General features: G+C 39.0%; 1 protein-coding gene across 3 annotated transcripts in view; it reads left to right on the top strand.

Moving 5' to 3' along the window:
- The window catches only part of cadm3 (cell adhesion molecule 3), a 120783-nt gene that overhangs the window by 23258 nt on the left and 81139 nt on the right, over positions 1-16386 (top strand). The gene's annotated exons all lie outside the window — the stretch shown is intronic.

The following is a 16386-nucleotide window of genomic DNA, read 5'->3' as shown; positions in this document are numbered from 1 at the left end:
TGGAGCGTGATGTTCCGCACACGCTACTATAAAGGGAAGATAAACGCTGATAGGTGAAGTCAGAGTAAAACAGTCAGGGCTCTTCGTACTCATCTGGGCATTGGTGGAGCATGCATGATGTAGAAAAAGCTTTAATATTACCTTTTTAAACGGCAATATGCACCTTTAAAAAATTATATACTGTATGAAAATGTGTACAAATGGGTCATTGAATTCTATCAATTGTCTGTATGATTAAAAAATGTGCACCTGCTAGGTTCTCTGACAAGACCAGATTGTCTTTGTTGTTTTTGAAAATGCGGGCTTTAGGTTAGTTGAACACACAGAATTAATTCAATATCAACTGAAATGTGTACTTCAGGTTCATTGTTGCCGCTTGTCTTTGATGATTGCAAAATCACATACTTTTGACAAAATATCGATTCTGAATTCTAATTGATGTTTTTGAGATGTGTACTTAATTGAAGATGCAAATGGTCTTTGATGTTTTTCAAAAACATATTCTAGGTTATTTGAAGATTGTTGATTATGTGTATCTATTGAATCGCCTTTGATCTTTACAAAATCACTTCCATTAGCTTCACGGAAGGCTAAATTGTCTTTGGTGTTTCAGTAAATGCACATTTAAAATGTTTTGTGAAAACATCTGCATGCAATTTAGAGCCTTGATGTTTGATAGAAGTGTTTTTTGACCTTTTCTCAAAAATGTGTATTTAAGCTCTTCACCGAAAACTAAATTTAAATTGTCTTTGGGGTTGTACCTACATTACATCTTGTTTTTTTGACAAACTTTTTGTCAGGCATCAAAACCAGTGTTCCGTACCACAAATTTACAGCCGGCTGGCATCGCTCCGGTGCTTCCCAATCTCAGCGTCCCACATGCCGCCCTGCCATTAACGCCACACCGTATTACTCAAATGCCCTTTTGCATTAATACAGTACCTGGCATTTAGTGTCGGCCATCATTTATGCCGCCGTTATAATTGGTTCAAGCTTTCGCACGTGCCCCGTGTAAAGCAAAGGCGGCGGGGTGGGGTGAGCTTACTGGGGGAAGGGGGGGTTGTTGCATTATGGGAGGCGGGAGGATCATTAGACGCGATAGCGATGTACTTTTCAAGTGGAAAAGGTCGTCTTTTATGAGGCCTTCTTGAAAGGCGGCGAGAATGATGACGCGTGGCTTCCCGCGTGAAAAGGGGCGAGGGATGTGAGGCGGCGAGGTAAGGCATAAAGGGGTGGGGGGCGTTTCAAGGCCAACGTTTGGGAAGCTGCAGACTCGCGGGTGAGGTTTAATGTCACCGATCCATACACTTAATGTATCCTCAGCACATTTACTGTATCACCTGACATCAAAACCAAATGCTTTAATGTGGCTTCTTTCAATTGCCGTGATGGCTTTCCATTTGGAACAGGAATGGAGAATTGTGTGAATTGTGCTTATACAAACGTGATGTTCTGTGAAGACTGCATATTGTCCTCAAGTTTTCTTATTAAAAACACTAAAAGTTGTCTTTGATTAGTGTCTTTGATATTTGTGAAAACATCTTCAGCGTTAACAAAAATCCGCATGTTAACTATTTTTGAAAACGATTTTAGTATGTTTGCCAAAGTGCATACGTCAATTGTTATTTTGGTTTTTGATGTTTACAAAAATCTGCTTAGTGATTACATTGCCTTTGATGTTAGCAAAGTTGCACAACAGGCTAGTTGAATAGTTAAATTTGTCTTTGATGTTGGCAAAATTTTAGGCGTGTTGTACAGTTACATTTTCCTGACTGTTCTTTTTATGTTAACTTCACTGAAGGCTGAACTGTCTTTGGTGTTTACAAAAAGTGTACTTGAGGTTCATGAAAGACTCAAATCGTCTTTGAAATTTACAAAAATGTCTCAATTAGCTTGGTTGAAGTGTCTTTGGCAGAAAAAAGTGTAAAGTGCCTCACTCAAAACCCGCATGTGAAGCCTGTTAAAGACTCTTTAACTACGTTCACACTGCAGGTCTTAATGCTCAATTTCGATTTTTCGGTGAAGTCAGATTTTTTTTTGGAGTAAGCGTTCACATTACCAATTAATTCCGACCTCAGTCTGTCTGCTGTGTGGACGTAATGCGAGGCCACGGACTTTTCCAAGTCTGTCGTCGGGGCTCATATTTTTACCATCTCATATCTACAGAGTGATGCAGGAGGAGGTAGAAATAATATTTTGTGAAAATTAGGCGAGCCTGTTCGAGCACCTCATCTCACGGGAACGGCTCCTTTTTTCCCTCCCTAACGATGACGTCACGTCATTGTCGCGCGTAATAAATGAGCCGTCTGCGTGGCTAAATGACAAATATCACCACCACAAATGTCATCTTTATAGGCTACTGCATGTTTCAAGTGGGATTAAATTAAAGTCAAATCTAGCCACAACTGTTACTCGAAACAACTTTGCCGATTCACGTACGTCTCCCGAGCCGTGCGGACCTCGCGGATACGTCGAGCATAAATCAAGCTTAATGCCCCCACCCGCATGGAGGGCATATTGGACTTTTGATGACACCAAGGTCGGATATATGCGACCTGGCCGTTCAGACTGTGGCCACATTGCAAAATTTTGGATACGTATCCGATCTAGGATCACATATGAAAGTGACCCCGGGTTGGAGTTGAAAAAATCGTAATTGAGCCGTTCAGACTGACATAAAAAAGTCAGATACAGGTCGCATTTGGGCAAAAAAATCTGATCTGGGTTGCATTTGCCAGCAGTGTGAACATTGCCTTTAATGATCTGTTTGTCTTTGATGTTGACAAAAAAACATGTTGATTGATTGTGAAACGCATAGTTTTAAGTTCATTGAGGGCTAAATTGTATTTCATGTTTACAAAAACTCACGTTAGCTTTGTTGGTCTGACTTTGGTTTGATGTTTACGAAACATGTTAACTTTACTGAAGAAGGAATTGTCGTAGATGTTTATGAAAATGAGTACATTTTCTTTGATGTTTATGAAAAGTGGGTAAAGCAGTCTTGCTGAATTTCACGTCTTTAGCGTTTATACCAACATGTACAGTTGTTTCAATGTTTACATTGTCTTGAATATTGACGTTAACTTTGTTGAAGACTAGATTGCCTTTGATGTTTACAAAAATGTGTAATTGTCTTTGATGTTTGCAAAGGCAAACATGTCAAGCTTGTTGACGACAAAATCTCATACATTGACACATTTTATTTTATTTTTTTAAGCTGCGGTGTCTTTTATGTCTTTGTAAACAGATATGTCGGGCTGATTAAAAGCTAAAAGTTGTCTTTGATGTTAGGAAAGCATGTATGTTAGCTTTGTTGAAGAAAAATGTTCAGTGATGCGCATGTCCGGGTTGCTAATGACCAAATAGGGATCTTTGATTTATACAAAATTGTTAAAATTGTCTTTGATGTTATAATTGTGTACTGCTACCTTTCAGACAAAGCTCAATTTCATAGGTGGCATAAAAGGGGTTTGCGTCAACACATCTGAAAGAAGCTAGCCAAATGGTCCCACACCCCCTAGTGGCCTGGAGGACAAATTGCGGAACTTGTAACTACAAAAGCGTGGCTGGGAGAGGAATGAATGTGTGTTTGTTTGTGTGTGTGCGATGCCGGCCCGTCCCGTCCGGTCAAAATAATTTACGGCTGCCAAAACATGACGAGCGCGTGTTGTTGCAATTGTGAGTGAGTTCGCGTGTGACAGCAGCCACAAATCACAGCCTCCAAACGGTGTACATTAAAGTCAAAATAAACACCTGTCACACATCTCTTCACTTACAAGTGAGCATCATAATCCTCATTAAAGCCTTTTACCACACGCCGTATCAACACACTCGTTTTCTTTTTCTTTTTTTTTTAATACTCGCCACCTGTTACGGATGATTTCCCAACGAGTTAAAAGTGGGTAGTGTTCACTAATAACAGTGAGCTACTTACACTCGCTACCTTTTGCACGTTTCCCAAAATGTCAACCTTTTTACCACTTTTCTTTTTTGACCCATTCCATTTGTTTTACCGTTACCCATTTTCCGGTTTCCTGCTTTTTTCTGGACATACCCTGTTGGATCCTGATTTCCCATTTTTACGAATACTGTAATGTTTCCTATTATTTACTGTGTATCTTTTTTAGTTTTCACACTTTTGGTAATGTGATAATCAGTTTTATAAACCCCGTTTCCAACCGTTTGCTCCTGTTTCTTTTCTTATTCTCTTTTTATTTTCCTGTTTCTTTTGCTCACTTTCCTACCCTTTTTCCTGTTACTAGTTTATGTTTCAGACTTTTTTGGTACCGTTTCCTGCCTTTTTTCTGGACTTTTCCCCATTTTGTACATTTTATAAAGTTTCTTGCAGTTTCATTTCTTTTTCTTTCTGTTTACTACCTTTTGTCCATTTCCTGCCTTTTCAATGACTTTTTCTTGCTTCAGAATTTTTTTGTTTCCTCCATTTTTCAAGACTTTTGCCATTTTTTCCCTTTGACTAGCGTTTACTACTTTTGCTGTTTTTACACATTCTCTACTGTTTTCTCTTGTTTCCTACTTTTCTTCCCCACTGTTTCCTAGTTTCCGCCGTTTTTACTCTTTCATTAACCTTATCATAAGCTTTCATAACTAACCCGTGTTTACTACCTTCCCGTTCCCCCTTTTCTCTCATTCTCTACCCTGACTTTTTTCTGCCGCATATCTTTTCTTTCCTTTACTTTTTTCTTTTTTTTGATACTGTTTCAATATTTTTTCTGGACTTTTCCCATTTGCACCTTTTATCCTAGTCACCGCCTTTCTTCCCTCTTTTCTTTTGCTTCATTTCTTTTTCCTTTTTCCATTTTGCCTGTTGCCTTCATTTAATTCTAATCTACCTCCACTGACTTTAACCTGTTTCTGACTTTTTTCCCCGTTGCCAACCTTGTTCCCGTGTCTTACCTTTTTAGAATCATTTCCCATTTCCTATCTCTTAAGCTGTTTCCTACTTACCTATTTTCTCCCATTTCTTACCTTTTTCCGAATACCAACTTTTGCCCCTGTTTGTTTTTGAACTTTTTCCCCTGTTTTTTTTTAATCCTGTTTACTTTCTTGAACCTTTTTTCATATTCCTATTTGCTATGTTTTTTCCTACCATTTTCCCCTTTTCCTACCCCTATCCCTCTTTTCCGCATTTTCCTTCCTCCCATGTCTTACTTCTGCACTTTCTCTACAATTTTTTTCTCGATGTTCCGCTTTTCTCCATGTTGATTACTTTTTACCCGTTTTCTACCTTTTTCCTGTTAAAGATTTCCTCCACTCCCTCCACCCCTGGCCTTTCCTGCTTGTCTTTCCCCACATTTCCTATGTTTCCCCCAGTTTCCTACTCCCCACCTCTCCGGTTTCCTGCCTATTTCCTGTCTGACCTTTTTGCTGTCCCTATCTTTCCCTCTTCTATCTTGTTGTTCTGCTCATACTAGAGTGTCATTAAGATCTTTTGCTCTCAAGGACTGGAGTACAAACACACATTCGCCACCCTTTTTCCCCCTCTTTCCTACTCCCCCGTTACCAACCTTTCCCGCCCTACTTCCCACTTGTTTTCCCCCCATTTTATTATCTTCCATTCTCTTGTTTTGTTTCTCAGCTCAGTGCGTACTTGAGTGTCATTAAGACTTTTTTTTCCCCTATCCGACAATGGTGCTGAATGCCAAAGGCTGCAGCAGCAGTGCCATTGTTTTGTTCTTGATTGTCTTTTTTTTTCCTAGTGTGATGTGTTATAAAGCGCTATGCTCCAGTGGCTGTCGCCTCACCACAATAGCATCGCAGCCTCCAATTTGTGTCGACTCAGGCCTTTCTGAGTGGAATCTGCATGTTGGATGGTACTACGCTTTATTGAAGACTCTAAATTGTCTTTAACGTTTGTACAAACACACCTACAGTAGGTTCATTAAAGACGTGATTATCTTGGATGGTTATTAAGGTACATATGTTCGCTTCATTAAAGTTGAGCTCGTCTTTGATGTTTATGGAAACACATATGTTAGGTTTACTTAAGAGTAAATGATTTATGATATTTATGAATACATCCACGTTAGGTTGGTTGATTCTTTCAGTGCCAGACATTTTCGTATCAGGGTTCCCCATATTGCAAGCTGACCTTTCACGGCTCACACAATATTGTGTTCTGTGACAATATAACCACCGAATCGATCGAAAGAAAAAGTAAACTATCTTCTTTTACCAGAAAAAGTTTTGTTTCAAGATTTTTTTTCTTTACCTATCAGTACCAATCAGTAGTAAAACATAGATTAGTTTCGCCAAAAACGCTGGTTTCAAAGGAGCAAGTCATTGTTATTATCATTTTCATCATATTATTATTGTCATTACTTGACTTGTTTTTGTGAGTGACCTGGTTTGCAAGGTTTTTTTTATTATAAGTATTTAGTTCGGTTCAGTTTTTTGTTTTTGCATTGACCTGTAAGTGCAAACATTTGAACTCAATTCAACTCACGTCACATAAAGCAGCATTTTGGGAAATTAACAATTTAAAAAAGACTTTTAGACCGCCACTCCCTTTTTTGTTTACTGTAGAAGTAGACATAAAACAAAGAGAATTCCACTTGGTGTACTTAAAACAGCCAAACAACATTGTTTTGATAACAGCCTACTATCTAAATGCTAGCATATAATGGAAAATACAATTTAAATGCTAATGTTTATCAAAAATAATCTCAGTTATAGAACCCTTAAGCAATGGATATTTGAATGCAAACAGTGGAGCAACACTTGCACAAGTATGATGTAAGAATACTCACAAAAATATTCTTTATCCTCTGCAAAGAAGGACTAATATTACAGCTTCTTTTGACTCATTTACGGTAGTAACAGCAGAAGTACTATTCTTTGTCTATGTCTGCATAACTGTATTATTGCCAAAAGGCACCAGGAGAAGCACAATGAAAAGAAATGCAACATTAGAACATTTTGCTCAAACTATTTAATTCTTTACATTTTTTCACTGATATTGTTACTCTAGGTTTTTATTAAGTACAATAGTGTTTATCTTTCCTTATCAAAAAACACAAAGATTTGTCTTTTTTCGGCAGAGCTTTTAATGGATTACTGCCATTTCCATTCATTTCATTGGGGAAATAAAATCTGAGATGGTTTGATCTACAAATGTGGTCATAGAACAAATCCAATTCATATTTGAAGGCATCTCTGCATTGAATCCACTTGCCAGACCACCAAACTTGACAGCCCATCTGATGATAATGACGATTATAACAATATCGATGATTTGTTGATACGTAGTAGGTGGTAATTGGATGGCATTTGCGTAAAAGCGGCCTCATCGAGTCGGTCGGCCCGCTGGCTCGATGACAATTAGTGGCGCTAACGCGGCACTAACGCGGCTACTGTATGTTTGATGAGCGCCTCACGGGGAACATCTGATGAAAGCTACGCGCTTCAACTTCCTCCAGGCTAAAACTCTTTCTGATGGAAGCCGAGAGTCACAGTTTACCCTCCTCATTTTCTTCTTTTGCCTTGTTTTTTCCCCCCTCAACTCTGTGATGAATATTTAAAGAGTTCTGTGGTTTGTGTATCAGCTCCGCCGTGATGTCTTTATAGGCACTAAAAGCACGAGGACGTTTGGTGTTGTCGACTCCGGAAGGTCTCAGGTTTGATCTGTGCTTGTTGAAAAGGATCAGCCACATTTTGCGCACATTTTATCCCTACCTTGTTTCTGTGTTTCGTCAGCTTGCCTGTAAGCCTCTGCCTGCAAGGATGACAAAGTAGGGTTTCAAGACGGGGTTAGCGTTTCAAAGCCGAAGTTAGTGTTTAAAGTTAGGGTTTCAAATTATCATTTCAAGACGGGGCTCATGTTTCAAAGGGTTTGGGGTTTCAAGACTCAGGTTGTGTTTCAAATTAAGGTTTCCAAATTATTGTTTCAACCTTTGAGTTGGGGTGCCAAATGATTATGGGGCTTTGAAGTAGGTTAGGGTTTCAACTGACAGTTTTAAGACTGGGTTAATGGTTTCACACCATCATTAGGGTTTTAGGTTTAAGCCTAAATTAGGGTTTCAAAGTATGGTTTCAAGACCCAGTTAGACTTTCCAGACAAGTTTAGGGTTTCAAATTAGCATTTTATGTAAGAGTTTCAATTAACCATTTCAATCCAGGGTTAATATTTCACAGGGTTGGGAGTTTCAAAGTAGGGTTTCAAGACAGGTTTAGGGTTTCAAACACGGGTTGGGGTTTCAAGATAGGGTTAGAAATTAGGGTTTAGGAGAAAGTAGGGTTTTTTGTTAGGGTTTCAACTTGTGGTTTCAAATTACTGTCTCAAATCTTAGTTTGGGTTTCAATCAAGAGTTAGAATTTCTAAGTAGGGTTTGGAGCTCGGCTGAGGGTTTCAAGCCAGGGTTAGGGTTTAAAGTGAGTGTTTTCAAGCCATGCTTTGTGTCTCAAATTAGGGTTTCAAGACTGGGTTACGGTTTCAAATGAGTGTTCTGAACAACTGTTAGAGGTTCTAGATTTTTAAGCCTGGGTTAGATAGAAGGTGAGGGCTTAACACTTGGATAAGGTATCAAGACAGCGTTAGGCTTTGAAGTGTGGTGCGTTTAAGGTCTCCAGGTTTGATGTTGTTGTCTAAAAGGCTGAGTGACATTTTGTGCTTGTTTTCCTTTTTAGCTTGCGTCTGAAACGGCAAAAGGACGTTTGCGTCACCGAGGTCGCCCGCCGGTGGAATGATAACACGCTGACATTTTTCCCAAAAACAACAAGGCGGGCTTTGAAATGATTGACGCTCCACATTCCAAACATTCAATATCAAATCAAGCGCACACACGTTTGTCACCCGGGAAATCAATGAGCCATTCCACCGCCCGTCCGTCCAATTTATTTTATTTTATTGATTGATTAGCTCACACGGTCACCCCAAAATATCAACAGCACGGAAGACTCTCAAGGGTCTTTGAGTTTGACTAAAGTGCCAATGTCAAGTAAGTTAAGAACTTAAAAATTGTGTTTCAAAACAAGGGTTAGGGGTTCAAATTTGGTTTTCAAGGTAGGGCTAGCTTCTCCAACAAGGTTTCAAGCCAGTTTAAAAGTGTCCCAGTAGGATTTTGAGCCTTGTTTAGGCTTTCGGGTAGGGTTTGAAATTAGGCTTTCAAATCAGGGTTCATGTTTTTATGCCAAAATTAGGGTTTCAAATGAGGGTTTCAAGACTTTGTTAGGGTTTCAGGTTGGGGTTAAAAGTCAGATATGGCTAAATTAGGATTTCAAGATGGGGTTACGGTTTCAAAAAGAGGATAAGTTTCAAAGTTGGGGCTGGTGTGTCAAACAAGGTTTGGGGTTTTAAATTGGGGTTTTAAATTAAGGTTAAATTTACAAATTAGAGTTTACAATTAGGGTTAGGGTTTCAAATTAGGGCTTTAAGCCTGGGTTAAGTGTTTCAAACAAATTAGTGTTTTAAATTGGGGTTTAAAATCAGGGTTAGTGTTCCAAATTTGGTTAGGGCTTCAAGTTTCAGTTAGTGTTTCAAACAAAGGTTGGTGTTTCACATTGGCTTTAAAGTCAGGTTAGAGATCTAAATTAGAGTTAAAAGTTGATGCTGGAGTTTCAAAGTAAAGTTTTAAGAATGGAGTAGAGTTTCATGTTCAGTTTTCAATTCCCCTTTCAAGCCTGTGTAAGATGTAAAACAGTGGTTTGGGTTTAAAATTATTAGTTCAAGCCTTGTTTATTGTTCAAATTACGATTTTCGAGCCATGGGGTTCAAATTAAGGGTTCAAGACTTGGTCGGGATTTCCAGTCTTGATTAAGGTTTCAAGCCTGGATTACAGTGTCAGCCAAAGGTTATGGTTATAATTTAGGCTTTCAAGACAGCTCTTAAAATGTCAGATTAAGGTTAGGGTTTCAAGTCGGTGGTATGGTTTTAAATTTGGGGTTCAAGCCTGGTTGGGTTTTACGGGAAAAAAAAGCATACTTTATCTCTGTTGAAGACTGAAAATTTTCTTTGTTATTTATGTCATTTCATGCTAACGCTGCACCTAAAATGAATGAACTCTAAATGCACAAATAACCTGACAAAGTTTTTTTTAAACCAAAAACCTGACAACATAAACCTTTATTTATCCTGCCACAGATTAAAAAAAAACATGACACAAACGACAAAACCAAGTGGAGGACGGCACGTCCTCCTTGACTGCACGTCTTCATTTCCGTGCCGAATGTGGAGTACAGTAGCAGGCGGCACTTGAGGACGTGGGCTTAAGGCGCTTAAGAGGATCATTCAATTAGCATCGGGTCAAAGCCCAAGACTGACCCACTTCAAAGTCGAAAGAAAGGCATGTTCAAGGGCCCTCTCTGTCTCCTCCCTCACTTTGGCTGATCGGCGTCCTTGACGCTCGTATCGTACCAACAGTTCACGTTAGCTGTATTCATATCTTTAATTTGCATAAAAAAACACACATAAAAAAGATGTTAGAAATTAGTCAAATTGTCTTTAATACAACAATGTACTGTACAGTCTGTTCAAGACTCGAAAGTTGATATATACTTTGTCACGTTAACAAACACTCATACATTTGGTCTGTTATACTGCCGTTTACAAAAACATACATTTAATTCATTGAAGATTTAAAATTGTCTTTGATGTTTGCAAAAAAGAATGTATGATAGGTCTGTTGAAGAATTTTGAAGTTTGTTCAACTGAAAGTTGTCTTTGATGTTTACCCGTATGTTCAATTTATTGAATAGTTTATATTGTTTCTGATGTTTGCAAAACTATATACGTTTAGTTTTTTAAAGAGTGCAAAATGGTCTTTGATGCTTACAAAAACGTATGTTTGAGTCTGCTTAAGAATGAATTGTCTTAGTGGTGACACACACAAACAGTCTGATGTGTATGACAATACGCGTTTGGCCTGTTTAAGACTAAATTGGTTTTAACATTTACAAAAATTGATGTGTTGGCTTAAAATAGTCATTGATGTTTGTGTTTATGAAAACATGCATATTTGGTCCAATGAAGCCTGTCTTTGATGTTGAGGAAAACACATTTACTGAAGACTTGAAGTTGTCTTTGGTGTTCATGCAGAAGAGGCTAATTCAATAAGTGCCAGGTCAAAGGTCAGAACAAAGGCGCGTTCAAACCCGCCCGCTCCCTCACAGTCATCTGTGGTGTCGTTGACTGCGACTTAGCGCAAGTCATGAGAAGATGATGCGTGCGCGTTTATTCCTAAACGCCCTAAATCCCGTCATTCTTTGTGGCACTTGCAGATTAGCTGCCAGTGCCAGGATGCGGTGGAGTGACGGGCGCATGTTCCCCAAACAAAAGATGGCTGACAGGACGAGCTGGCCAAGGGGAGGACGTCACTCCACCGCTTTCATGCTCAAAGTGATGGTGTCCATTTTCCCGTCAAGCGCTCGTCTCCTCGACACCAGATTTGCTGTTGGAATCTTCGCCACAGAACAATATTTCGTTGTAAAACACAGGTGAATATTCGTAGCTGGGGTTTTGCTTTCAAATTAGGGTTTCAAGCAAGGGTTGGGTCTCAAAGTAGGGGTTCAAGCCAATAATAGGGGTTCAACGTATGCCTTAGTGTTTCACACCATAGGTTTTGAAATGATCGTTTTAAGACAGGTTTAGTGTTTTAGAGACCCAGCCAACATGTCCAGTTGGGCCCCACGTGGGGCACATGTGAGCTTCCTGGGTAACAAGTGGGCATGGGTTCCATCTGGTTTTGCTCCTGTGTTCTGCCAGGGGCACACCTGTGTTAGCCCACATGGACTTACATGGGTTTTTGGCTGGGTGTTAGCTGGGTTCCAAATGGGCAATTTCATGTGGGGACCATGTGTGTACCACCTGTGTTTGCTTATATGGGCTTGTCCTGGGATCTGAATGGGCCTTAACTGGGTTTCAGGTGGGCAAACTATATGTGGCGCATGTAGGCCACACTTGTGTTTACCCATTTCGGATTCCATCTGGTTTTGCTCCTGGTTTTAAGCCCGGGTTAGCATGTCAAGCTACAGTTAGGATCTCAAATTAGGAGTTCAAACAAGGGTTTCAAACCAGCTTTACGGTTTCAAGCAAGGTTTCGGCTTGAAAATGAGGGTTTCAAGCCAGGGTAATATAAATTAGGGTTTGTTAGTAGAGTTTTAAGCCACATTTATGATTTGTTTTCTTGGTTTAGGGTTTCAAGACAGTGTTAGGCTGGCTAGGATTTCAAACAATATTTATGATTTCAAATTAGGGTGTCAAGCAAGTGTTAGGGGCTTATAGTAGGGTTTCAAGCCTCCAGTAGGTTCTCAAAATAGGATATCAAGCCAGGGTTAAGGTTTAAAAGTAGGGTTTTTAAACCAGTGTTAATTTCAACGTGGTTTCAGGCCTACCTTATGTTTTCAAATTAGGGTTTGAAGCCAGTGTTAACCCATTTGACGAGGATTTTAAAACAGGGTTAGCATTTCAAGCTATGGTTAGGGTCTCAAATTAGGAGTTCAAGCAAATCCTTTACTCTTTTCCCCTTGGTTTTAAGCCTGCCTTGGAGTTCCAAACTATTCTTAGGGTTCCAAGCCAGGGTTAGGGTTCCAAAATCAGATTTCCAGCCAGCTTTAAAACCAGATAGTTATGTTTTATTAAAAAAGTGTTTCAAGGCAGGGTGAGAGCTTTTAAACCAGGGTTAGGGTTTCAAATTAGGGTTTCAAGTTAGGTTTGTGTTTGTTGGTTGAAGCATTTTTTTTTCGTGGTCTTTCTCATGTACTTGTGTTGCACATTTAGCGTTGAGACATAACATAAAATATTGATAGCAGTAATCTTGTGTTGTAAGGGCCATTCGCTGGCCCACGGGCTAATTAAATGCCCCATTTATTATTCATAAATAGCTCAATAATTAGTGCATTCGCTTCTAAATCTGCAAGCAAACTCAAAGAGTCAATGAAAATGCCCAAAAACAACACCTGAAACGCTCATCTGGGGATGACACAAAATTCACACATCAGCACAGAAACGGAAGGATTTCACGCATGATACGTTTGTTGAGGAGTGTAATCGTCTTTGATATTTCAGATAACACCTACATTGGAACTATTCCAGATGCTCAACCATAGTTGTTTACCAAAAACACACATAGGGCACATTGAAAAAGTTGAAATTGTCTTTGATGTTTGAGAAAACATATATTAGTTATATTTGATAACTTAAACTGTCTTTGATGTTTATGTGACCAAATTGTTATTGATGTTCACGAAAACACATTTGTTGGGTTTGTTGAAAAAAAAAATGTCTGTTAGGCCTATTCAAAACTGTAGACTGACTTTGATTGACAATTAATTTTCTCCTAAACGTTTTTGACCCTCATTGACTCCAAATTGACTCTATTTGACTCTAAATTGGCTTTGATGTTAACGAAAACGTAAACTCACCTGCAAAAAGTTCACAAAAGCACATATCTCTTTCATTTAAAGGCACTTTGCGTTAACGTGTGACCTTAAGTTCAATGATGATTAAAATCTTCTTTGATGTTTACAATATCTTCAATGCTAACTATACAAAAAACCGGCTGAATAATAAGAAAAATTAAACGCGCGGCCACCCGGAAAAATTTGAAGCCACATTATTATTGATGTTTTCAACTTAAAACTTTTATGGAATAGAAAAGCGCTCATCTTCTGTGGCTTTTCGACATAAGATTTGATAATAAAAAAAAAAGCAGCCGTAGCATCTTCACAATGTCGTGAATTAAGTCTCAATCTATAAAAATGCGGCCAACATTGCAGCCGTGTTCGGGGTCTTATTTTGTCGCTCAGGTTATTTAGCGGCAAGACGCACAATAATGGTCGGCAGCATGTTTTATTCATGGGCCTCCGCTTTCCTCAACAAAATTGGACTTCATGTTCTTTCCTTGTCGCTGGTCCCTTTTGTTATGCCACACGTTTCTAATTTGAGGGAGAGTTTTGTTTTTTTTACAAGCTACATTGAGTCGGAAAACGGCACGTCGCTTCTGGCACTTTGGCAGCATTCTTAAGAAAATGTAAACGGCGGCGTTTGGACAAGTAATTACCTCAACAAATGACGCTATTAGTGCAGAGATTCTCTATGTTGTTGTATTTTTTTTTTTTAAGCGTGGTAGTGAGTCGGAATGTTACGGGGGGTAAAAGCACAAAAAATGTGTTTTTCGGAGGTTGTTTGTGTTATTAGCTGTTAGTTGGATAGTTGTGTAGGAAGTGTCAATAGTTCTAAAGCAGCGTTTCAAGACTAGGTTAGAATTTAAAATGAGGGTTGGAAGCCTGGTTTAGGGTTTGAAATGATGGTTGCGGTTTAAATGTAGATTTTCAAGAGGTTAGGGTTCAAAACAATGGATTGGGGTTTCAAGGTAGGGTCTCAAGACACGGATGGCTAAGGTTTATAATGAAAGTTGAAAGCATTATTGTAACTATGGTTAGAGTTCAAAACCATGGTTATGATTTTAAAGTCAGGTTTTATGGCTGGGTTTGGGTTTGAGGAGTTAAACCTCCAGATAAGGGTTGGACTTTCATTGTAGGGTTTCAAGACTGATTCAGGGTTTCAAAAGTACAGTTTCAAGAGTGGAGCAGGTTTTGAAATTAGATTTTCAAATCTGGTTAGGGTTTAAAGTTGTCATTTTTCAATGTAGGGTTTCAAGCCAGGGTTTTAAAGTGTGTTTTCAACCCATGGTTATTTTCCCAAACACAGTTTTAAGAAGTAGTTAGGTTTTGAAGTTGCGGTTTTAATTTAGAGCTTCAAAACCAGTTGATATTTTAAAATCAGAATTGGGGTTGTAAAACAAGGTTAGGATTTCAAATGAGGGTTTCAAGCCTTTGTTATAGTTTCATGTTTTGATTTTAATCCTAGATTAGTGTTTGAAAGTAGGGTTTCATGACAGAGATGTTTTTATCCGGCCTATAATAGAGTTTCAAAGTGTGTGTGTGTGGTTTTTTTTAGGTTAAGTTGAAGGTTTGAATGCAGGGCTTTGAGCCAGGGTTAGGATTTTAAAAGTAGAGTTTCAAACCTGGGTTTGGTTTTTCGACGACTTTGCTGAATTAATAGCGAATGAATTACTGAAGCACATTGAAGTGGACACTGTATGTTGTCAGTGTGTTTCTCTTCTTTCAATAAGGCTCATTTTGCCACAGTTCTTCTTTCCAATAAATTCCAGTCCAGTTTTATTTACCGTCGGCGAGCCATCAATAAAGCGAGTGAGGACCATTGTAAAGCGGCCGCTGCTCTGTTTATATGTCACGTTGGGAAAAGCAGCGGCGGGAGATTAATTAGCTCATTAGACACGGCCGCTAGCGACGTGTCATGTGATACAGTAACAGTCAGTTAGCCGCTGATGCTAAAGACCAATCAAAAGCAGAATAACAAAAAGAAGATTCAGGAGTGCTGCCTTTTAAGATGTCGTTTTGAAAGGTTTTTGCATCCAGAACACCGAAGATGCTAAATTGTCATTGATCTTTAGCAAAATGTGTACGTGACGTTTGCTCAAATGTATGTTCGTTTAAGATTCAAATTTGATCTTTCCTAAAACATGTACATTCAATTCACTGAAGACTCAGAAGTGGTTCCTGATGTTTTTTTACAAAGCATATGCATTACCTTCATTTATACGAAATATTCACAAAAATGCATAGGTTAGGTTAAATTGTTGTCTTTGAGGTTTATAAATATGTAAACTAACTGGAATGTTGTCTGATGTTTACAAAAACACATATCGCTTGCCTTGCGTTACATTCTCACAATGAACCTAATTCAACACGAAAACACAAGCTTCAAATTTGTTGACGATTCAGGCGTGTCTTTGATGTTTACGCATACGTTAAGTTCACTGAAGAATCCAAATGATGTTTGAAGTCCAGGAACGCATGCATTAATTCATTGAAAACTTGAATTGTCTTTGATGTTCACACATACGTTAGGTACATTGGACACTCGACATATTTGATGGTTCAGCAAACACCTGAGATTGTCTTACAATTTTACACAAACCATTGAAGTCGCGAAATTGTCTTTGATGTTGACACGTACGCAAGGTTCAGTGACAGCAAAGCAATCCTGCAGCAGCGGCAGCGGGAGATTAATTAGCTCATTAGTGACAGCCGTTACACAGAAGTCATGTGATACAGTAAGCTTCAATGTCGTCAGTTTCCCGACTTCTTTGAGCTGAGCTGGCAGGCTTACGCTCACCTGCTGCCTGCTTGGACGCTCGCAGCGTGCTCCTCTTCCATTCAATCAGCTATTTGATGGTCATTTTGTCCATTTCCAAGACAGATTTTGCCAATTTAACTACGTACACTAGACAGATGGGTGATGATAAAATGTAAGCAATTGTTGTTTTCATAAAGGTATGTGAGCTCATGATTTTCGGAAAATTCAGCCCCTCAGCCCAGTTCAACCCAGCAACATGAAATTTGATAGGG

This window comes from Vanacampus margaritifer, chromosome 2 (genome assembly GCF_051991255.1).
Source record: "Vanacampus margaritifer isolate UIUO_Vmar chromosome 2, RoL_Vmar_1.0, whole genome shotgun sequence".
NCBI classification, from domain to species: domain Eukaryota; kingdom Metazoa; phylum Chordata; class Actinopteri; order Syngnathiformes; family Syngnathidae; genus Vanacampus; species Vanacampus margaritifer.
This window is presented reverse-complemented; position numbering and strand designations above follow the sequence as displayed.